This window comes from Achroia grisella, unplaced genomic scaffold (genome assembly GCF_030625045.1).
Source record: "Achroia grisella isolate CSIRO2021 unplaced genomic scaffold, CSIRO_AGI_Agris_v1 utg808, whole genome shotgun sequence".
In the NCBI taxonomy this organism is placed as follows: Eukaryota; Metazoa; Arthropoda; class Insecta; order Lepidoptera; family Pyralidae; genus Achroia; species Achroia grisella.
Genome location: NW_026713029.1, coordinates 31571 through 56055, shown reverse-complemented (window position 1 = coordinate 56055; position 24485 = coordinate 31571). Strand labels below are relative to the sequence as shown.

The following is a 24485-nucleotide window of genomic DNA, read 5'->3' as shown; positions in this document are numbered from 1 at the left end:
GGTAATAATTTTTAATAAAAAAAAAAAGCTTTTATTATTTTATGTTAAAAATAAGTTTCCTATAAAAATATAAATAAAAATATAAGCAAAATGTATTGAGAGAGTTTTTGGTAGATTTGCCAATTTATTTCGCAGTCGCTTCATCAAAAGAAATAAAACTGAATTCGCCAACACAGAAATTAGAATGTTTAAAAGAAAAGAGCACGAAATGTAATAATAATGTGACAAAGTTAAGCGACATTTAAATTAATTGGTGCACACCACCCGTAAAATGGCGAAAGGGGATTTAGAGGGATCCGGTTGAGATGTAATTCATTTGGTATTATCGCCTACTAAGCTATAAGAAGGGTTTTACGATTTAGAACCTTTTCAGAATATAGAATTTTGCAAACGCGGCATGGAAAAATACAGTTATAGAAGCGTAATATAAATTTTCTTCAATCCTACATTAGTATAATAGTTCGTTGTTTGTGTTCGTTTCACGATTTTGTTACAGACTCTTCATTTTAATATAAAGGATTATCTTTATTGTTTATGAAACTAAACGATGACAATATAATCTATTTTTAATTAAAATTAGAGTTGATTGTTTTCCTCATCTTCGTCTGTTTTATTTTAAAGATAGCCAATGTCTGTCCTCAAAATATAATCTTTACACGTCAAATATCATTGAGATTCGTTCAGCTATTTAGTTATACAGACAGACAGATAAACTTTTGTATTTACAGTATAAGTATGAATATGGATAACACAGTGAAACCAAATAAATAAATGCTCATCTGCTACGTTTAATTTAAATGATGATTTGTAATAGATTTATTCTGAGTTTATTTTACTAAATGTAAAATGCTATTTCTGAATAATAATTTCATTTTCATAATTACATTTTAATTTTTTGTTTTGCCATAAGCCAATAGAATTTACAATTATTAGTTAAAGGAAAACCATATCCTAAATTATCGATAAAATCTATTTTACTGTACCTATTTAAGTATCTAATCTTTTTAGAATTTTGACTAGGTAAACTCCAAAAACCAAACAAATGCACACATAAGTGATTTATTCGACAAATGGTTGTCCATTGACCGATATAGACGACGTTAATGTCGCTATCAAAGCTCATAGGCAGTTACAGTAAATCTGTAACAGAACCGCGACAAATCACTGGCGGCCATTTTGATAAGTGCCGCCATTTTGTCATCGGACATGTGTATGACGGTAATATGATGTTCGAATAACAAATTGGTTTATTACATGTGAATTATATCTATATATTAATACGTGAAGCAATAACTTTGCACCCTTTTTTACGAAAATTGCGCAGAGGAGTATGAAATTTCGCAAACTTGTACTTTGTATTTGTAGTTATATATCAAATTTGACGCTAATTCTTTAGTTTTAATTTTTATTTTATCTTTTCTTAATTTTATTATTTGCACTCCTGTGACCCACACACCACTTCTTGTGTCACGCTGTTTTGGGTTGACTGGAAGAGATCTCTTTTAGATATAAGTCCTCCTTTGTAAACAAAACATATAACGTATATTAAAAACTTGTATTTAAAAGTGCAATATATACTTATATATATACTTATAGTTTATATAGAGTAGTGCAGATTGTTAATATTTTTTTTATCCATAAAAAATACATGAAACCATAACTATAATTATATAACTTAATTATAAACATAATAACTGACTTATCGTACAGGTACGTACGTAACTGTATTTATCAAATTTCTGTTTGTTACATATTGTCACTTCTGCTAAAAAGCAGATAATTTACATTTTCAAAATTTAAGCAATATAAGTAACAAACGTAGGCACGTTTGTTTTCCCAAAGATTAACATGCATTAACATCCTATATGTATGATGTAGTCCTTATATTACAAAAATGAATAGATTCTTCTGTAAATACGAAACCCATTTGATTTTTTGACAACCCTCTTGAAATTCCTAAGTATTTTTAAATGGTTAAAAAGACCATTTCAATTAAGTGTAGATAAGACATCAATAAAAATATATATCGATATTGATTAATATGGTAACTACCTTGGTAATAAAACGTCATATTTTATGGTCTAGATTAATTAATCTATTAACCATAAATATATCTGATAATAATATATAAACGTTAGTAAGATTAGCTGAATGTGCTGAAGCAATATAAAATTTTAGAATGTATTTCCAATGTTTCCGTGGTGTAGCGGTTATCACATCTGCCTAACACGCAGAAGGCCCCCGGTTCGATCCCGGGCGGAAACAACGTTTTGTCATTTTCGAACAGTAATAAATTTGTTTTATTATCCATAGTAAAATTATAAATTAGAACACCTATCTAACGAACTGCTTGTCTGTTTGTTACGTTTTCATGATTTAATGGCTGAAATAATCCTAAAGAAATTTGACGTGAAGATAGATTATAACACAGATAGGGTATCTTCAAGCTTAGAAATATATGAAATGGTCGTATCCCCGACCTTTGAAAGGTGAGGCAGTACCTACCCTTGCGGTAGCAGTAGATAAGTTTTTAATATTATTGAAATGACAAACAAGCTAACAAGCTGACGGCTCATCAGATGGTAAGTTACCGTCGTTGTCAACATAAACAATACTACGAATATTCCGTTATCGCGTGAAACCAGCCATATCACTCATGCGTTGTCATTCCAGAGGACTATCATATTTCTTATCCTGTAATTTCATTGCATAATCTGCGTCCTACAAGCGAAACATTAAAGCAAGCTGCTTGGCTGAAATAGCTCAGATTGAGGTAACAACGCAAACCACTTTATACATTCTAGGGGAGTTTTTATATCAATAGGTAACTTGTTACAATTATTAACAAACATCATTGTAACATAATCGTATTAAAAGTTAGAAGAAATAAACGACCACGATATATCCAAGCTAATGCCAAAGGACAATATGTAAGGCCGGCAACAAAGAGTTCCAACTATCAGGCACGTGGAAGGCTTTATTCCGGTTCAATTAATCGTGGTGCGGTAAATGAAGTTGGCAGCTAGCTTCTTCGTAGGTATTTTTAATTAAAGCAAGCCTTGGAACCCACTAAGCGCTTTCGGTTGTGATCATATTGTTTAGAAGGTAGCGGGCGCTTAAGCGAGGGATTAAGCGTCAAATAAAATGTATGACAGTCTCTGCTGGATGACAACGCGGACGTGATGCCACTCTCGGATTCAAATGGCTGCTTTACACAAATCATAACAGGAGTTATAATAATAACATAGTGCAATATAGCGCTATCTAGTCCTAAACTAAGCAGAGCTTGGTTGGCTACTAAATAATTGACAGATTTAAGAAAAATATAATACAATAATAATATTAGGAATCACCGAAACCAATATAAAATTTTATATTCATGAATACAAATGTTTGAATCGTCCGAGAAATCAACCAACCACCGAGGTCGTCAAAGTTCGCTTTATACTAATCATTGTACGCAGCCGTTTTAGGGGAAAACCCCAAAAAAGGCTTCGTACATTATTGTGATATCAAATCCTTAAAAAAATAATCTAATAATTCATATTTATAAACTACGTGTAAATAATGATCGCGGTGAAATTAAAAAAGAAGTTTAATTCAATTAATCAAATATATATTGATTATTACTAAACAAAATTCATTTTAAAATTAAAAGTATTTTATTAATAAACTTAGAAAGCAGTGAAGGATAACTATCGCTAAACGAAACTAACATCTCATAAAAGTCTGCAAAAGGTTTTCTCGAATAAGAATATTTTAAATTCGCTTATGCACCTGCTCCCTCTACGTTACTAAGTTACGAGCCTTATCCGGAAAGAAATACCTGTGTGGTATAATATTTTATGAGGAAGACGCTTCCAATAATGGCTTTGCAAAATCACATACACGGCTTGATGCTGCGAGGCTCGATATTAAATGTTATTCAGAATATTCGTTCACAAATACATTTTGTCCAACAAGATACCACCTGGTCACCCAAGCAATTTTGTGACTAACACCTGAATACATCAGGCGTTAGTCACAAAATTGCTTAGGTTTTGGGTTTTGGGATGAAAGAGAAATTATTATAAAAAAATAATATTGGTTGGGCCAGATGCCAGTAATGATATTTGTACAAATAAAGAATAAAACTCAGGAAGTTAGTGACATGAAGTCAAAGATAGGCTAACTTTTATATTTAAAAAAATAGACAAATTCGAAGGTACAAATAACATGTAATGCAATAATAAGATTATAAATTAATAAATAAATAAAAATTATTGCATACTAAATATGTTAGAAATTGAAGCCAACAGAATACAGATATGTAACAATGTACCAGCCAGCAATCGAAAATTAAAAACGGAACAATTAAAAACATTTTTCCTAGTATGAAAATAAAAATGCTCGCAACAATTTCAAAGCAAGCGAATGGATCTCATTTGGAATTCCTTTCAAAACATGATTCGTCGATTGAGCGAATAAAAGTCGTTAACATTCCGTTACTAACGAACTAGTACGAAATACGGATTGGATTTTTACATTTGAAATCATTGAAAGCATACATTCCAATGAATAGTCCCTATTTACATACCTGAGTATAGTCTGCTCCAAATGAATTAAAATGTCGAGAATAGAAATACTTTGTATAAAAGAATCTGCTTGGTACCTCAATCTCATCAAATTCGTCCGACTTGCTTTACAAGCTGTGCACCGGTGAGATAAGGCAGAAAAATTACAGGGAACAAACCGTTTTCAGGGACAACGCATAAGAGGTATCTTCAGAAGTTGGGTGTTATGTTGTTTTATATTCTGATCTCCTTTCAATACAGCGGTTACGCAATCGGTGTACAGTCGGCAATTAGGTGTAGATCATAGTAAAAGTTGGGTGGATAATAGTAAGTATAACACAGAGAAATTACAAGGTATAAAAATTTTAGTCTTCGGGGCAAGGCATTAGAAGAATCTTCAGAAGTTGAGTGTAGATGAGAGCAGAAGTTGGGTGTATAATAGTCAATTCCAACCTGACAGATTAAGTAACAATTCGTAGACCTCTCTAAGCGTCCGCAAAACAGTAAAAGCATACTTAACTTCTATATAAAAGTCAAGTGAGTCTAAACTAAGCACAAATTATTCACCTCAACTGAAACGAGGCCATTGATTTTACTTTTATTTTTTATTCAGCTGAACCGAGATAAGCACATAGCCCCCACAACCCGGCTTTATATGTAGCGGGATCTTTGTTGTTGGATGCACTGTTACACTCATTGCATATTCATGCCGTCGCCCGATGAAAAACAAAATGGCTGTACCAGTTATTATCTATGGCTTCGCGATTTGTTAGCCACTTTTAATTCCTTTTTTAAATAACGGATAGAATCTGTGGTTACTATTTTTGAGGATTTTTTTACAACTAGAATATAGCAAGAAAATTACTAGAAGCATTTTGCTTGGCAAAATAAACTAAATATTTTCTTTCAGCCAAGTATATAGATGGTACCAAGTTGTTTGTATCGATGAGTTTGTCTCACATATGTCCCTAAACAGCTTGTTTAGGAAACTGGTCTGGTTAAGATTTCTCAATGAAATTACTGGGTGCAAAGAAGAACACTTTAGTCTTAAAAGTGAATTGTTACCCAGCACTATTGTGGGCATCCATGGGTTCCATCAGGTAATCATCAGATTGTTTGTAATGCAAACGTAAAATAAAAACTTACATATAATTGCAATTCAATAATTATAATAAATTAGGTGGATGGTGGTGGAACTCCTTTTCTAAATATATTCTTCTTTTAGACCAAAAGGATATTATAAGATCTAGAAAACCTGTGGTGTCTTCTGCTTACTGCTTACTGGAACAAAATTCTGAACCAATTTGTATAATAAGTACCAATTTGTTTGTACAAACGAGTTCTTTGTCCGTTCTTTTTGAAACGACTTTCAAGACTTAGCGGCAAATTAAAGGAAGTAACGAGTTACAAGTGCCTAAAAATGAGACTACATAAATATTATTTTGAAATCCCAGAATTTTTCCAGCAATATTGATATAATATATGTATAATGAAAATAATTATATTATATTATGGAACTGCGCTGTCATGTCATGTAATTTTCAAATTATAATCCATATTTTTTAAAGTCCATTTTTTTATTTATACAAAAGAAACATATTTACATGTATATTAATTACTAGCCGAACCCGCGACTTCGTCCGCGTGGAATTTAACTTTAATTTTCTAAAATAAAAGTAGCCTAAGTTACTCCTTATTACATCAGTTACCTGCTAATAAAAGTCCCGTCAAAATCGACCCAGCCATTTCAGAGATTAGCCAGAACAAACAGACAGACAGACAAAAATGGTAAAAAATGATATTTTGGTGTATATACCGTATTTATATTAATATATACCTGTAGTAAAAAACGGTTATATCAATATTACAAACAGACATTCCAAATTTATTTATATGTATAGATTTGCATCTTTAAAAGCAAGGAAGCGTTATGCGCACACAGGGCCGTCTATTGTATTGTAAATAGATATTAAAACTTGGCCAAGTACACAAATATAATATTTTTACAAATGTTAGCGAAAGAAAAAGGGGTACATAGGATGTCCCTGTGAAATGTCTAAAGTTAATATCAGTCTCATAGACAAAGTTATTTAGTATGATTGTTGTTCTTTCGTGAATACGATATTAATTAAAGTTTTTATACTGGTAAAAGTCTTTTATTCCTTTTGTATCACACCCACCACAATTACACATAACAGACAGATAGAAAAGTACAAATCAGTCTTTTAGAGTTACCATAGATAAACATGTATGTCATAGACAATAAATACCTCACTTATATAATCCAACAATTATTTAAACATCGAGAGAGGTAAATACATTTACTTACAACTAGCTGTTCTCGCGACTTCGTCCGCGTGGAATTTAACTTTATTTTCCTAAAATAAAAGATTTTTTCTAAAATAAAAGTAGTCTAAGTTACACCTTATTATATCAGATACCTGCCAAAAAAGTCCCGTCAAAATCGGTCCAGCCATTTAAGAGATTAGCCGGAACAAACAGACCGACAGACAGACAGCCAAAAATATTAGTAACAGATAAAAATTATATTTTGGTATATTTACCGTATATATATATTCATATGCATGTAGTAAGAAACGATTATTTCAATATTACAAACAGAGACTCCAATTTTATTTATATGTATAGATAAAATTAGTACACAAAATATATTTTATATGTTACGAATGAATTTTGAGCAAAGACGTAAACATCTTTCATAATATTCAAAGTAATATTTAAAGAGTATGCAAATTAAAAAATATGTTTTAATTAAAATACGCAGTCATCGAGATGTTTCCAAGAAAATTCAAGTCTTTTGAAGTTTAATTAAAGTTGAGCAAACCTTTCATTGCAACCGTTGTAACGTTGATAACATACCTGTAACAAAAAGAATTTTCATTAGTACCTATTAGGTATCGAAGGAGTAGAGCGATGAAGGGAGCCGTGCATCGCTTCTTTATGTACCCATATTACTTCTTTTTTTAAGTCAGTTAAAAAAATGATCTTAAATGCATTTTTTTAATAAGGGGAAGAAAAGAATAAAAATTAGTTGTTTATAATATTTATTTAATTATCGTGGAATATAAACGGAAAAATCATTTTTATGTCGGTTAAAAATCAATTAAAAAAAAATGTTCATGTTATTTTTCCTGTTTTGCATGTTTTTACACAAGAGAAAACATGACCATTTTAGTGATAAAATCTAAACCTATTCAGCACTTTAATCATGAAAACATAGTAGACAGATAAACACTTTTTCATATATAATATTAGTATGAACATTCAGTGATGATTTCATACAAATCCTGCTCTGTTTCAAATAGGATCTGTTGGAATATCAATATTAAATAAATAATATTGCGTTCAGGTGTAGGCTTCTTGGAATTTTCTTTCTGAAAAATATTATGCTATATTTTCAAAAGAAATTTAATTTTATTCATAACATTTCAATTTTATTCGATTTATAAATACAATAGTCTTACTTAGCAATAATTCAAAGGTAACTTGGTTCTCAGAAATTTCTTTGATAATATTTTGAATTACATGTAAACGCTTCCTTGTGCTTAGAAATCGATTAACAGTCCCATTTCTGAATTAATTCGATTTTTTCTTAGTCGAAATAAAAAAAAAAACATTTGTATATGTTCTATATTCACGGTCCTCATTTGGTATTACACAACTTTCTGTCATTTGATTACCAAGCTAACTAACCTCTACAATTATGTACTCTCCTTTTTAATTTTATAATCTTATGGTTGTATATATGAAACATTATTATTATTATATTAGAAATTCCAAGTGAACTTAATAATTTTTATTAATAATATTGGCATTACGGTATCTATATATCTAAACATATTTTTATTTATACATAAACAGATTACCACTCCAGTAAAACGTGTCATCTGTCGAATTAGTTACATTTGTGAATGTCATACTGAATTTTGTATTGTTTCTAAATGAGAAAATGACATCGCGAGTCGCGACTGACCTAACGTGACATTTGAAGTCTCCCCGGAATTTTATTATAACCAACAGACCAACAAAATAGTTAAGACGGAGCTTCTATAATTTGTGAAGCGATTGTCTCTTGTATCGGTTAGGTATTTTATATATTGTTAAACGAAATAAAGTAAAGAAGGACAAAGCAATACAATTAAGATTAGACTAGATTTTGAGATTATTTGATGATCTTTTGTAAAAAAAAAACATGACAAAACTTTTATATTGTCGTACACATATCTGAAGACGCGTATTTAACATAGATTTAAATGATACATAGATAGATGGATATATTTTATTTAAAATATAGAAAAGAATCTTGCACAATGCAATAAGTTACATATGTATAATTACAATAAGGCGTCCATTTAGTGCTCCATTTGAACTGTTCTGTTGGTCTGTGGCAACATACTAAAGAGAGACTAGAGGGAATCTGTATAACGTCTAAGTGCAAGAAAATGTTAACCGACTGATTTATAAGGAACAACTGTCGAGTTTCTTGCAAGTTCATTTCAACTCGGTGTTTGTTGAACTGCATAGTAAGGTAAAAGAAACCAACGAATGTAAGCGACTTAACATGTCAAATAAGTAAATATTTTAGCTGTTTTTTTATATAAATCATGCTAGCAAAAATTAGTGAATATCTGGTAAAGGTTTTTTCTTGCTCTATATTTACTCCAGATCTTTAAGGGACATGCAGGCAATTAATTTGGATATTTTATATTATTTTTTATGTCATTTTCATTAGGTAAAAAGGCGTCTGCATGGGTATCTTAATCTCAACAATTTCGGTCGACAAAACATGCCTTGTAGTGATGTTTTTGTTGTACGATGTAGGTATTAGGTAGTAAAATTACAGAACATGATGTCCGTAGTGTATAGTGGTATTCATATACATAGGCGACAGATACTGCTTACCGTTACAGTACCTTCTTATTAGGCATTCCAATGACGTAAAAAAATATGATAATTATTATCATTCTGATAATCTTTATCATCTTAATTTAGATGCAAGTTTCTTATCCTGAGACAGAAAAAGATTTAGCCTACTTAGTATAGTTACTTGGTATAGTTTATTTGTGTCTTGGTCTCTAATCGTGCCTTCAGATTCCGGATAATAAAAGAAATAGTTACACGGTAGGAATATCGTACTTCCTCACCGATTATTAATTTAGTAAGTAGTCTAAACACCTTGTGAAAAATACTGTGAAACGCTGATTATGTATTTTATGTCCAGTACATAAAATAAACATTTCAGCGTTTCAACGAATTAAAAAAATGTAGTCTACTTTGTATATTTTATTTGTGCCTTGGCTTCTAGTTGCATCTTGCGGATCCGGATGATAAAAAGAATAATAGACTCAGTAAGAATACCCTACTTCATCACCGATAGTGACACAGCAGAATGTAAAAAGATGTACTTCATCACCGATAATAAATTTAGTAAATAGTCTAAAAACCTAGTCTAAAATACAGTGAAACGCTGATTTTGTATTCTATGTCCAGTGAATAAAATAAACATTTCAGCGCTTCAACGAATTCATTTACATTTAGCAAGACTGTAAATCTTCTCAGCGGGTTCGTTGCTGTCGTCGTCACTTACTGTGCACGATGTGGGGCCATGAAATAGGCGAGTTAATAATGTAGATGATATACTGAGTAATGTTATGGCTCTAAAGCTTCCATCCCGTTTTTATTACTACCTAAGCACCATTGACGTGAAACATTTTGCTTCGGTAATCTAATAATAATATAAAGTGTTAGAAAAAGAAATTGGCGACGAAGCAACGATTTCTTGAACAAGACAGAGATATATTAATATATTAGTTGACCGGAACTATGTTAGTATGACGGTTTTTATGATGAAATTTCCAAGTTATATGCCTAGTTGAAATCTTAAAAAGTAATAAATTTACTTTTACAAATTAAATTTTAAGTATGATTACGCGGAATTGATTTTTTTTTTTTAGAATTGCTGTATATACACTTTAAGTAAGAAGACCGCGCAACAGAAATGCGATTTCGCGAAATGCGAATAGAGTTTTCGCAGTATTACTTGTTATGTTTATTTAAAACAGTATGATACTCGTATTCTATGGCCTCAGCATATGCTACATGCATACATTCAAGATAGTACATACTCCATTTGCATCAATACATAGTTGATCTTGTGCCATGGGGTATAAAATCTAAATTTGCATGTCTCACGCTAATACAGTCCGAACTAGCTTGTTTACTTATGCCTCTGAATTAGTACCAAGTTTAGTTGGTGGAATTCTGGGGGTTTAGGACGGAAAGCTGGTAACTAGTCAGCACTAAGTATAAACATATATAGGATGTTGTGAAACCTATATATTGTCGACAGCTTAGTTTACTATTGTATTGATCATAAAAATAAGTACTACGTTTCGTTTTAATTGACGACAACGGAATGGTTCACCCGCCTGCGCAAACGGTTTACCATGGCGGGACACCAATGGAGGATGATAATATGAGCATGAGGTCAGGTCAGTTAGCCAGCTGTGACTAATTCACCAAATATTTATGATGATGGAACCTGACATTGTACACTGGTAGAATGCCCACATTACTAACAATCGCCTAGAGGTAGTACCTCGGGGACATATTCGACATCTTTATCCGAACAAATTTCAGTCATTCTAGTGATGTTACAACAATAATTATGTAACGATTGGCTTCATTTTATTTTAATGCAAATAAATTGCATAATAAAATATATTTTATTTTACCCCTGAATAGTAATATTTATTCACTCTTTCTCTGCCTCTGTGTAAGGCGATGAAAATACTCAAAGGATTTTATTGCGGTTTTTTCCCATTTAGATTATTTATGGAGGAAGTTTTTGGTCGTAATATTACAGTTAATGTAATCTCCACTAAAACTAGAAAAAGAGAGTTGCAAATTTTATAAATGTGTATGTTATCTCATATTGGGCTAATCTCGATGTATAAATAACATTTTATTATCGTATCCCGACTTTTTGAACAGTACGTATAATATATAGCCTACATACATCTGGAAATATGTATATATATATATAATTTATCAGGAGTTTTTTTAATTTTTATTTATTTGGATTCGCAAACGTCTACGATAAGGTAGTCATAGTATATATATAATTAAATGAATATCTGTACGGATATCATACTATCTGATATTGCCCGTGGATTAAGTTTTTATGTCTTATCCTGTAATATCACTGCCTTATCTCGTTGAAGGGTGAGGACCCTTCAACCGATACATAGCTTACAAAACAAGTTACTAGACGGCTAAAATAGTACCTCTGTTTCAAGTAGTCACGCAGACTACTTTTTACAAAGTTCTTCGGTGCATTTTTACAATTACACAGAAAAAGATCATTCTCCACATGCACATAAACTCAAATAAATCGTTTAACCCAGTGCAGGCAGGTAAGAAACCAGTTACACTTAAGAACAACTTGTATGAGGTGTGAATTAAAGTATAGTAAGTTATAATTGAGTTAGTAATGGACTTTAGTGAATAAAAGATTTGTAAGTATCGTATTCAATTCAATTGAGTTGATTGTCAGTTCTTCTCTATTGAATCTGTATACTGAATTAGACAGTAGAGAAAAAATATGAATACAAAAAAAATTACGTTCATAAGCGGAGAAAATGTCCTAAGTACATGAATAATTTTTGACTTGATTAGTATGTTTAAAAATATAAATAAATAATTCTAAAAAAAATAATTCCTATGAAAAATCCTGAACGAAATAACGTTACCAATATATAATAGCCTCTATTATTCGTTGTGAGGAAAATAGAAGTTTCGACTGAGTATCTGTACGTACGATCGCCAACTTTATTTCCTCCCTGACAGTCAGTCTGTCGTATGTTAGTCTGAGCAACACAATTTACGATTCTATATCGGTAGGTATCTGTATTTCAAAAGAAAAGAGACACGACTTTTTGTAAAATAAAAAGTACAGATAGAATAGAAATACAAAATAAATTGTATATACACTTATTCTTTATTTTAAACCTTATTATTTATATATAATAACACTATTATTATGGTATGATATGGCTATATACAAGGATTTGAAGATGGCTACGTGGTTAAAAAAAAAATGATCAAGATACCAAACTCGACCAGATGTAGGGGCAGACTACACACCATTGGGTGAAACAATATTACCAGATGGACCAGGACAACTTTACTACTCAGACAACTCAGAACAGAGTTCTTTGGCACAGATGTAAAGGGAGAACCCAGATAAACTGGGAAAATGGGTTGGACAAAGAGAAAGAATAACACTATTATTAACGCCTCCACAAGTGAACTATCTCAACTTATAAAAGCCATAGGCAGTTAATTAATTAGTTTATTAGGTAGGTAATTATTAGCAAGTTCGAATATAATCAAAACTGAAAACTTTAACAAAAATATATCAACTTTTTATTACAGAATTAATTATTAAATTCAATAATGTACGCTATTAACTATTGGAAAGTAAAGCCATATGCTAGACCACTACACCAGCAAATTACTCTGAGGTTAGAATCATAGAATAAACCGTCCTTTATACAGCATTAACCTTATGATGGGGGTGGGATAATCAGTAACGGAGAATAGAGCTACAATGTTAGCCATGTACAATGTCAATCACCCTCTACGCAGCGCTCCCTGGAGATCATCGTGGCTAATTCCTGTTTAATTGGACACGACGCCAAGGTGGGTTAACTGACCTGACTTTATACTCATCCTATCATCCTCCAATGTGTACACCGTTAGCGCAGGAGAGTGCACCATTCCACTGTTACATGCTTAAAAACCTTAAGAAAGATATGTGTATATTCAATATTATTAATGATATATTTCTAATAACTGCATACTCTATTATTCTATCTCAAATATGTAGAAGAAAATATATTACTTTAAGTTTTCTTCTTGTTTCTACGACAGTGTATAAGTATATACAAGTAATGTTATCAAAGTTGCAAGTTTACAAGAAACAACAAACTATGAGGATTCGCGTGACACAATCTCGATTGCGTCCCAAACTATTTTCAGTTAATTAATAAACTTTCTTTTATATTTAGTTATCGGAAATGTCGTTCAATTTATATATATATGTATAGAATACAATAAAACAAAATTGTAACTAATCGGTGTCATAAAGATCTACTACTATGTAATAGAACGGTGCGGTATTATTTCGACTTTTGTCTATTATTAGTATTGTGTCGTTTAAAGGTAATAAACAGACAGCCAGACTTTAGCATTTATATTGATAGTATGGATACAAATATACCCTACAGAAACTAAGTCTGATAGTGTGTGAATAATGCGAGTAAGTTACATGCATTTAACTTAACGTAGTGAAGTCGATTGGCCAAACCAATGCGGCGCCGCTTTTGCCTCGGGGTGTAAGAAGAACTTTGTACACGGTACAATGAAGCATTTAGCGAGCCTCGTAACAATTGCACGTGACCCGCTTGCATTTACATAACGCAATGGAGTCAGTGCTATGTTTCGATTTCGATACAATTTTATAGCAAATAATAAAAGAAGAGTATGGAATCTACACAAGCGGGACAGAGAACATCCACTTATCAGCTGCGCTCGAACCATCTAGAAGTATCTTTTGACGATCGGTTTAAAACCTGGCGCTTCAGGCAAAACGCCCACGAGTGGCGTAAAAATATCATGAGGGCTGATTCCAAATACGAAAACAGTTAGGGTGATGATGAAAGAATAATCCTTCATCACCATCCTGACTATTTTCATGGAATCTTCACAAGTTTTATAATGTGTTCCACTTATCTTGACATAAATTAGTGTAAATTCAAATTATTACTTTTTATATTTTAATATGAATAAAATTATGCTATGTTACATATATGGGCATGTTTCGAATGGGATGCACTTGCCCTGGTCACGAGCTGACTGAGGTATACTGATGTTAATTTAGTACAATCTAGTTGTGGTGGTTGAACAAACTGCTGACACCTAAACGCCAATGTTGGGCGGAAGGGGATTGTTAGTAATGGGAACTAGTAACTCCCATTGCTAGCAATGTACCATGTTAGGTCGACCTCCACGCGGTTCCCCCTGGAAACCATCGTGATGAATTCTAGGTGAATTTGTCATGATGGGCTAACTGACCTGACCTCATGTTCATCTTATCATCCTCCACTGGTGCCCCGCCAGCGTAAACCGTTAGCGCAGGCGGGTGCACCATTCCATTATCTTTCACAAAAAAAAACGCCAATGTTAGGGGAGAAGGGGATTGTTAGTAATATGGACTCTTGACCCCATTGCTATCAATGTATTTTGTCAGGTTGACCACCACGCGGTTCCCCCTGGAAACCATCATGATAAATTACAGGTGAATTTGTCACGATGGGCTAACTGACCTGACCTCATGCTCGTATTATCACCTTCCACTGGTGCACCTCCAGCGTGAACCGTTAGCGCCGGCGGGTGCACCATTTCATTATCACATACAAAAAAAAAACGCCAATGTTTAAAGTCAAAGTTAAAGTATATCTATGCACTATATTCCTTGAAAGTGATATCTATATCTTGCAGTAAATTATATTAAAAGTCGTTGTTGATAACGATGTACTCAATAGAAAACTGCAATGAGATACTTGGTGTTGATTTCCAACGGTAGTGAGGTCTAACATATTACTAGTAATGGGGCCACTAGTCCCCATTATTAACAATCCTCCCTCCAAGAGAGGTAAGAATAATGCTATTCGAAATTCAATTTTACTTTTAAATAAAATTTAATAGAACGTACTACGTTTGATTGCGAAAGTTTGGTACGCCATACGCTACGGCCTGGGTACGATATTCGTAGCGCTCCGTAGCAGCGTAGCCAATATTTGAACAAGTTTTATAATTAATCTCAGTATGGAATATAGACTATAAATAAAACCAACGCAGTTATAAATATAAATACATTTAGATTTACATATGCCTTTTAGTTTAATTGAATAAATATTTATTGAATTATTACTTGACAACCTAGGTGGTCCAACGGTTTAATGCACCGCCTTGTGATGGTCGTAAGTTTCATTCCACGTACAATACAAAAATTTCTAGTCATGAGTATGTTTGTATTGTAGGTAGGCTAGGTATTTTCTATGCATATTATATGTATATAAAAATGTATTTTAATATTTCCAACAGTTGTATAGTATCCATAAGTATAGTCGTTAAAACCATGTTGGTTGGTTCAATATATATACATATATAAATTTTAATATATTTCTTATCATATATACTTCTTGCTTTTTTGAGAATATCGCGACTAAACTAATAAGTTTAGTCGCGATATTCTCAAAAATTACAAAACTGATTTTCATGCCTGATAATTCCATCAAAACAGCATTGTAAAAGATCTCGCCTCGCCTTCGCATGGATATTTAATTTAATTTACGCAGATCTATCTATTATCTCAGCGTCATAGTGCTTGATTCGGAGACAAGTTTTAATGGCAAGCACCATTGTTCTGTGGATAACGTTGAGAGGCAAAGGCGAATACAGAATACAGTTTAATTTAATTACTTATGAAAGAAGAGCTTTTCGAAGTTTCTATCGATAAGTGGTTTATTCCTTATTTTTATCCGACCTTATCCTTACTGATATTAATATCATAAATTAGAAAGATACTTTGCTACATTTTCAAGATAAAACAGCTGAGCAGGTCAAATCAAATTAAATCAAAAAATATTTATTCATATAGGACCTTTCGACCTCTCACGCACGTTAAAATTATTATCTATGTTATAAATAATTTATACTGTCCACTTCGGCTAGCTACTTCAGTTGAGAAAGAAGAAGATACTCAACTGGTACATTTTTATGTTGTTATTTTTTTTTGTCAGTGTCAATCTTTAAATACTACATCGCGTTTAAATAGTGTATATCTCTAACACGTTGATCAATAAAACAAATAACGCCATGCAAGATTGTCTCCTAAATTATTGTTTACGTAGTAATAGGCTTTATTCAATAGCTATATCTTTTTTTTTATTTCATTAAAAGATCTAAAATATCTTATGGTATCATATTGTAGAATTAAAAGTCCATTCCCTAGAAAATTTAAAGCTTGCAAATCTTTTAATTCAATAATGGTGATTCTTATTATAAATCAACTGTTTATCATAAAATGACGCCTGCTGTTGAATGCAAATATAAAATGGCGGCTTAACATGCCGCCATTTTGCGTAATTGCTTGTGTCACTCCCACCTTAGATGTTTCTCCTATCTCGTTTGTGTAAATGTTAATTTCAACAAGCAAACGTTGTCCCAGATAATAAGGGAAAGTTCAAATTTACTTGTAATAATATATGAGCTATTAAGAACTTTGTATATCGATTAACTATATACACATAAATATTGATTTCCAAAAGTATGACATACATACCTGTATGGGCACAATTCTTTTGCCTGAACGACTAGATTACTTTAAGGGGTCTTCCTATGTGATGGGTTGAAAAAATCGATTTTTTTTTTTTCATAAATTGCTCCCTTAACATGTCTAGAATACGGTAGTAAAGCGATTTTAGAAAATTCGAAGTCGTTTTAAAGATACAGCAGGTAAAAGAAAGAGCGGTTCGGAGCGGTGAGTTGGCAGTTAGAGACTGGGCCTATTGTGTACCGTCGGCTTTATACCTGGCCTCCCTTTTATTAATATATTTGTTTATACAAGTTTAGACACGTTTAGGTAAACTTACTGATAAAGTTATCCAAGAAATTACAAAATTCTACGGATTAGCAATTCGACGCCATCCAGATTCGCTTGAAGATATGAGAAAGGAAGTTTGGGCAACGTACTATCACAAATGTTCTTCTGATGAAAACCCTCAGCATCAATTTTGTCCAGAAGGCGAAGACAGTTGGTGTAAATGGCGTAAGGCTGAAGCTAATAATGAACTGGACCAATTTCATCACGATAAACCACCTCTAATTCCGCAAGTCCAAGAAGCTATCAAACCGGTTTTCGAAGATTTATCGAAAGACGAATTATTAATTCGTTGTTTAGGAGCAGAGACACAAAACAATAACGAATCTTTGAATTCTTTGATTTGGACTTTCGCTCCTAAATATCTTCATTCTGGTCCCAAAGTTGTTGAAATTGCTAGCTACTTAGCAGTTATTATCTTTAATGAAGGTTTTCAAGCTATTTTATAAAGTTATGTCGATTATATACCCTGTTGGTCGTGAAGCCCAAGCGTATGTTGAGAAACGGGATGAAAAGCGAATCTTACGCTCTGAGCGGCGCGTAAGTGATGTCGTTAAACAAGCCAGGATTGACTCAAGAGCTGAACAATCTGCTTTAAAAGAGTTTCACGAGGAAGAGGAAGGAATACTCTATGGACCAGGCATCGCTGATTGAGAGTAAGTTGATATTTTAATAGTTTTTAACGGACTTGAAACTTTAAACGAGTTTTTCTCAAAACTGTGTTTTTCAAACTTTCCTCCATTGTATCTCAGAAACGGCTGGACCGAATTACTTGAAATTAACAGGGCACACTCCATATATGTAAACGCATGGAATGAACTATTATCAATCGAAAATTTTCAAAACTTCGATTTTTTTATAGCAAAAAAACAAAAAAAAAACGCCTAATTTGCAACTTTTATTTCAAATGTCTATAAAAAATCCAATTTTTTTTATATTCATTTGATTATAGGTCATTCCGTGCTTTTAAAAATTAAAACGCCGTTTTTTTTTTTTTTTTTAAGATAAGCCGATCAGCCGGAATAGTGGAGGAAGTGGGAGCTCTTTTTTTCGAGGCGGGGGTGTTCAGAGCGCTGTAACTCTAGTTTGACTGAATATTTTTAGCTGAAATTTTATATTTATCTGTCCAAATATGTGTTAATAAATGATAAAAAACTTGAAGCTCTAAATATTTACTGGTCGTAGAAAAAAAATCCTAAAATATCCCTAAAAAACAGGCCGTCACATAGGAAGACCCCCTTAAAAAAATATATTCGTATATAATTTTATTACATAATGTAAATTACAGTCTAAAACATATATCAATGTGTAATTAATTATTGTTAATAACATTCAAATAATTTACGAGGGTAGGCGTCGAAATCTAATCTTTACGAATTAAGTAAGGATAGCTGAGGAAATAATTACTATGTTTTAAAGTAAGCAATTACTTTAGCATTAAATAATCATTAGACTACTAAAATTCAAGGCTAATATTTACTTAGTTTACATATATTCTAATAAGTGATGTATTAAATTTGATGACTTAATTTTAACTTGATATGGAAGTATGTATGGATTTACCATATATATTATTGAGCATGGATGATGGATGGATGACGGATAGACTCTGGAAATACTAATTTTAATAAATGTAATAATTCATTTATTAAAATTATTACGCACCATGTAATAGTTTTATAGTGTTAGGCAAAACTATAAGGATTAGAGATTAAAGACATAGCTTTTTCTTCGAACTACTCTAATGCTGTTGACTCAGCTGGCCTCTGGCTTCACCGGACGATAGGGGGCAAGTGCAGATGGCACTCCAAACCCGCGGAAGGACTTGTGGAGCGGCTGAAGGCCAACTCCCTCCCGACAGATACGACTTTAGTCTGAGGTTCACTAAGGGTCCGAACGTCGGCTCAGGCCGTCGTAATTTCGATCCCCGTTTGTATTGGATTGGGTATCGATCTCCGGGGAAAAAGGCGTAAGTGGTACAGTCAAGTAGAAGCTGTTTTTATTTACATTATAATAATTTCTTTTACAGCTTTGCACGTGTATTTTACCCCGTCTATGTATAAAGGTTCTAAAACTTTAGTATAATGGAGCCATCTCGAATATTCTATAGAATAATCCAGTCTATATATACAATTTCGTCGCTGACGACCCTCATACTCCGATCTCGGGTTGTAATGAGTGTACAGTATTCCTTCCGGAACACGTAGACTCAAGATAATGATAATAACGGCTATGCTCGTACAGTAAATAGTACTTAATCTCCAATAAAATATACCTTTTCATTATAATATGACGATAATTTTCAGTGTAATATTATGTTTTGGGTTTTTATCTTCATTATACGTGATAAGAAAACTTTATATGTCTATTTACGGGAATTATGTCATGTATAAAATGTAGAAGTATGAAATTTGGCACTTTTCTATGTGATTGAGCAAACACATATTGAATTGTAATAATTAAAAAATACTATAAATCTAATAATAAAATTACACACATCTACCGAGGTAGATCTTGTAAGACGTCGTATGCGTCTCAGCTCACCTCTTTCAGCCGTAAAGCAGCTTGCTTTGTAAGATGCGTTTCGTTTATAGGGTTTCTGCAATTCCAATTGCCCCTGTTACGTCACGTATTACCTTGTGTATATAACTTTTATATATATTTATTCCCAAGGAGGGTTGGTGTCAGGTAGGCTAAAACTTATGCCAAAAATATATGCAGTATGGAGACACTACTGCACTGGACTTGATATTAAGAAGTATTGTATATATATGAATTAATATAGATATATAACCTTAGTTAAGTCCCTTTTGTATTTGTTTTTTTTTGCACAATAAAGTTATTATTATTATTATTAATGATGAATTTATTTAAGTCAACAATCAGTTACACTTTGTACATCTGGCCTAAGGATATTCTGTAATATTTTTTAGGGAATATGTCACCCACTACGTTAACCAATAATTATATTATGCTGCCTAAGAAATGTTACAGAAACCATGCATTACTTACTAACACGATTTCTTCTATTATTAAAACTAATTTATATTTACAATACAAGGAAATTAAACATTACAAAATACTAAAAAGTGAACACAAATGTTTTATATCAAATTATTGTTAATAAGCGAAAATGATGAACCTATTTTACCCAAAGTTGGATAAGTAACATACACTAATGCTTGTAACAACACTAACAATAAACTAACGACAGTTAAGTTAACGCATATTGTGCTTTCAATTAATGTTATTTTCGTACAAGGCTTAGTATATGTTGATGTAATTAAATTTGAAATGTTGACTGTGAAACTCGACGGTTAACTAGGGAAATGAATGTACTGACAAAGCAACCAAACACCCGTAGAGATAGCTTGTAATTTATGCGAATAAACTGAGTCTGTGTCTCAGCTTTGTTGAGGCTATTTCTAATTACACACGACTCTGATTGTTAGTTCTAGTTAAGCTCCAGATGTCACCTCTTCAAATTGGTATTTGGCTGTCAAGGATATAAGGAGTAATATATCCTACATCACCAGAATAATTATCATGGGTATAATATCACAACTAAACTTTTATTTGCACATAAAAAAAACAAACAATAAAATAAAGCCAAGAGATATAGTTAGTGTGTTTTGTCGTAACTATCGAGTGTTTTCCAGTAGTAGTGTTAGTTCCGGGCGAAAAAGACTAAGAAAGAAGAAGAGATAGATTTTCTTGCTCGTAATAAATATTTATATCCACCGCTATCTTCATTCGACCCGTAACCAGAACGTTTGTAATAGGGTCGAAATATCGTGAGGTCTTAAATAATATTATTATGGTAAATATCCCTTTTATCTAATACCTACAATAGCTTTGCGTTTATTATAATTACAAAAAAAATAGGACTAATTATTTTTTTTTTAATCTGAGGTTGGAGTTAGTATCTCCGGAATAAAATAAGAGGTACGTGTAAGGGTACATCATCAGTGGTACACGGTTCTATATGACATGCTCGTAAGGAATCTCCCGTGAAGATATGATAACTATAATAGTACTCTTAGTACATATTTATAAATTACATATACTACTACTTAAATTGGTACGACAGAAAAAAATGTTTATACAAAAACTTGAAGTTCATTATCGGCTAAAATGGCCTAAATGAATGTATGGATTGTTATATATAATTGTTTCACATCACATTCACCTTAAAGATGAGACAGACACGTTCCATGTTCATCTATAATATATTCTCACGTCATCCGTCACAAGCCATATACATCCATTCTATATAAATTATCTTCCATCAATTTATCTTTCTTTCAATACACTTATTGCTGAGGGTCTATTTTATTTGTACATTAAATGCTACCGACGCCGCAAACAAATGATTTTGATTTGTTTTGATTTACTGTAATGAGTAACTGTCTATCTGTATTGTATATACGTTTCTCATTCTAAATACCAACTGCTAGGGATCGTGGACAGTCTAAAATACAAGTTAATTTAGATAGAAGTTACTAATAAGGTAACTTGGAGTATATGCACTTACCAAATTTCATGCAGGGTGGGACAGAGCATGGTTAGTTAGTTACTATTAAGTTTGCTTCGCCTATTAACTAAGTGACCACTCGACCTAGCCTTGTTAATTTGTTCTATATGTCTTGCATTTTACAGAGAGCGTAATGGCCCAGTAGTCGTATTTATGTATAGAGCAAGGGTCTGTAGTTCAATCAGGCCGACACCAAAATCTATGCGTCTGTTCATATTTCTGACTCTTCAGAGATATTGGCCTCGGTGGTCTAGTGCTCGGTGATCTAGTGTTTAGCTTACCGCTATACTTTTCATTGTCGCGGGTTCGATTCCTCGCAAGGTATAAACATTAGTATTCATGAGTATGATTGTTTGTGTAGGTACGTCTATTGTCTACGTAGGTATATTATGTATAAAAAAAATATTTACATCAATTATATACTCATAACACAAGCTCTGCTTATCTTGGGACTAGTGATGTTGTGTGAATTGTCCAGGGGTATTCTTATATTAGTAACGGGGACGAGTGGCTCTGGCTAAAGGAATAATGTAATCGTATGATGTTAGATTGATCTCAATGGGTCGTATTGAACCTCACCATTGTGTTTAAGTCCTGTTTACGGCTGTAGAAATGCTCAGGTGAACCAGCTAATTTGACTGACTTCATAACTACACCACCATCTTCCATGACCTGAGAGCGTATATCGTTTGATGTATTACAATAAATCACCCTACTTATCTTTGATGAAGAAATATATATGTAGTAATCTAGGGCAACCTTTACAAAATCAAATATCGAACCCAATAAATAATGTTTATAATAATAAAAACAACAAAACATAAGAACGTTTCTATTTGTCCAAATAAATAAGAAAGTCAAAAATTAAATAAAAATATTGAGCGTATTTCTGCCAGACAAAATGACGACTAAGTATTAGAGAGTTATTAATCCAAACACAATAAAAGTCATACAAATATGTTTTCAATTGTACACAAGAACACAGTTGATACCAACAATTTTCAGGTGGTAGCAACTTTTAATGGGAAAACTTAGGTGTCAACCGGCGAGCGTTCAATGCCATTGGTATTTCTCAGTAAGTGCTGCCCCAACTTTTTGTTTACCTCCAAACTTTACTCCTGGACGGTTTAAAACAAAAGGCAATGCACAAAATCGGGAAACGTGATATAGGACAATAGCTTTGCTCTGTTATTTATAAGCCAAGTTTCTTGTAATGGCAATTTGGAATCTTTAAGATTTGTTAGTTATTATTTTATATTTCTATACTTTTATATGTAGGAAAGTCTTATATAATGTTGGATATTGTATTGGATACTATACCGTAATTATTTAACATTAAGATCTTTTATTATCTGGAATTTATATGTATACTAGCTGACACGCGCAACTTCATCTCCGTCACATTTTGTCCATTTTCGTAACATTTTTAATTGCAATCCCGCCCCTATTGATCGCAGCGTGATGTTATATAGCCTTCCGCAATAAATGGGATATCTACCGTTATAAGAATTTTCAAAATTTATCCCTAACATCCAAACTCACAAACTGTACCCCTTTCTAATATATATATACATATGTAGACAAGAAAAGAAATGATTTTGAAGAATTATATTAATCGTGTATACATTTGATGGTATGAAGTGTAAATCTAAAAATACTTAAATACCTACGTTTCGTAGAATCCGCTTAAAATTTCCAATCAAATGAAAAAAGTTTACAAGCGTCATCTGGTTGAAGTTATGAGCTGACTTTGTTACTGAACTTTAGCTGGAAGCAATCGACAAAACTGTCCGTATAGAATGGGTAAATACTGACCTTTTGTTAAATAATCATTAAAGTTTTATTTTGTTAGTCATATAAGTGTGGGTATTATTATTTTCATTTCTATTAGCTTTGCTATTACTCGTAGTATCCAAAAATTTCATTATTACATGATCTGAGTACATAAATAGGTACAATAGTATCACTATATCACTATCGCAAGAAATACTGTTGTTATCAATAATATCATAAATGATATTCTATTTTTAAATATGGTAATAGCATTAACAATTCTTTTTTAGTAATTGATAAATTTTGTGACGAAATGTCAGCTGTTAATCATGTGATAACAATAAATGTTAAAATGTATTTGAAACTTTGTTAACAATATTTTATTGACTACATTGTCACTTATTATAATATTTATGAACGGGATTGTACTCAATCTAATTCCAAAAACAACCACAGGTTTGTTTGACCAATCCCAAGCTTTAGAACCAAATATTTAATTAAAATATACCGCTAACAAACAAATACTGGAACCCAAACATAACATTACCGGCTAACTTTGTGTTTAAGCTTTGATTTGTCCCATTTTCCCAAGTAATGAGGGGACGCAACGATCGTTTTAACTTTGAACAATTATGAAATTTAATTTCCGTCCAAGAAGAGACGCTAGCACCAGATTTATCTTATTTTTTTTAATTAAACAACGAGACACGGATTATTTTTACATAACAGGATATTCAATGCTTGTTAGGATCATACAATATTAAATATACTAATATCAGAACGACATGCCGTAGTAGTTAACTACTAAGACTGAGACCACAAAAGCTACGAGTTTCAATTTAGGTGACACAAAAACGTGGTATGTTAATTTATATTT

General features: G+C 32.3%; 1 non-coding gene across 1 annotated transcript; it reads left to right on the top strand.

Annotated features, from left to right (window-relative positions):
• The first annotated feature begins 2192 nt into the window (after positions 1–2192).
• On the top strand, positions 2193–2265 carry Trnav-aac (transfer RNA valine (anticodon AAC)). The gene has a single exon. It is a non-coding gene; the product is annotated as a tRNA-Val (tRNA).
• The last annotated feature ends 22220 nt before the right edge of the window (positions 2266–24485 follow it).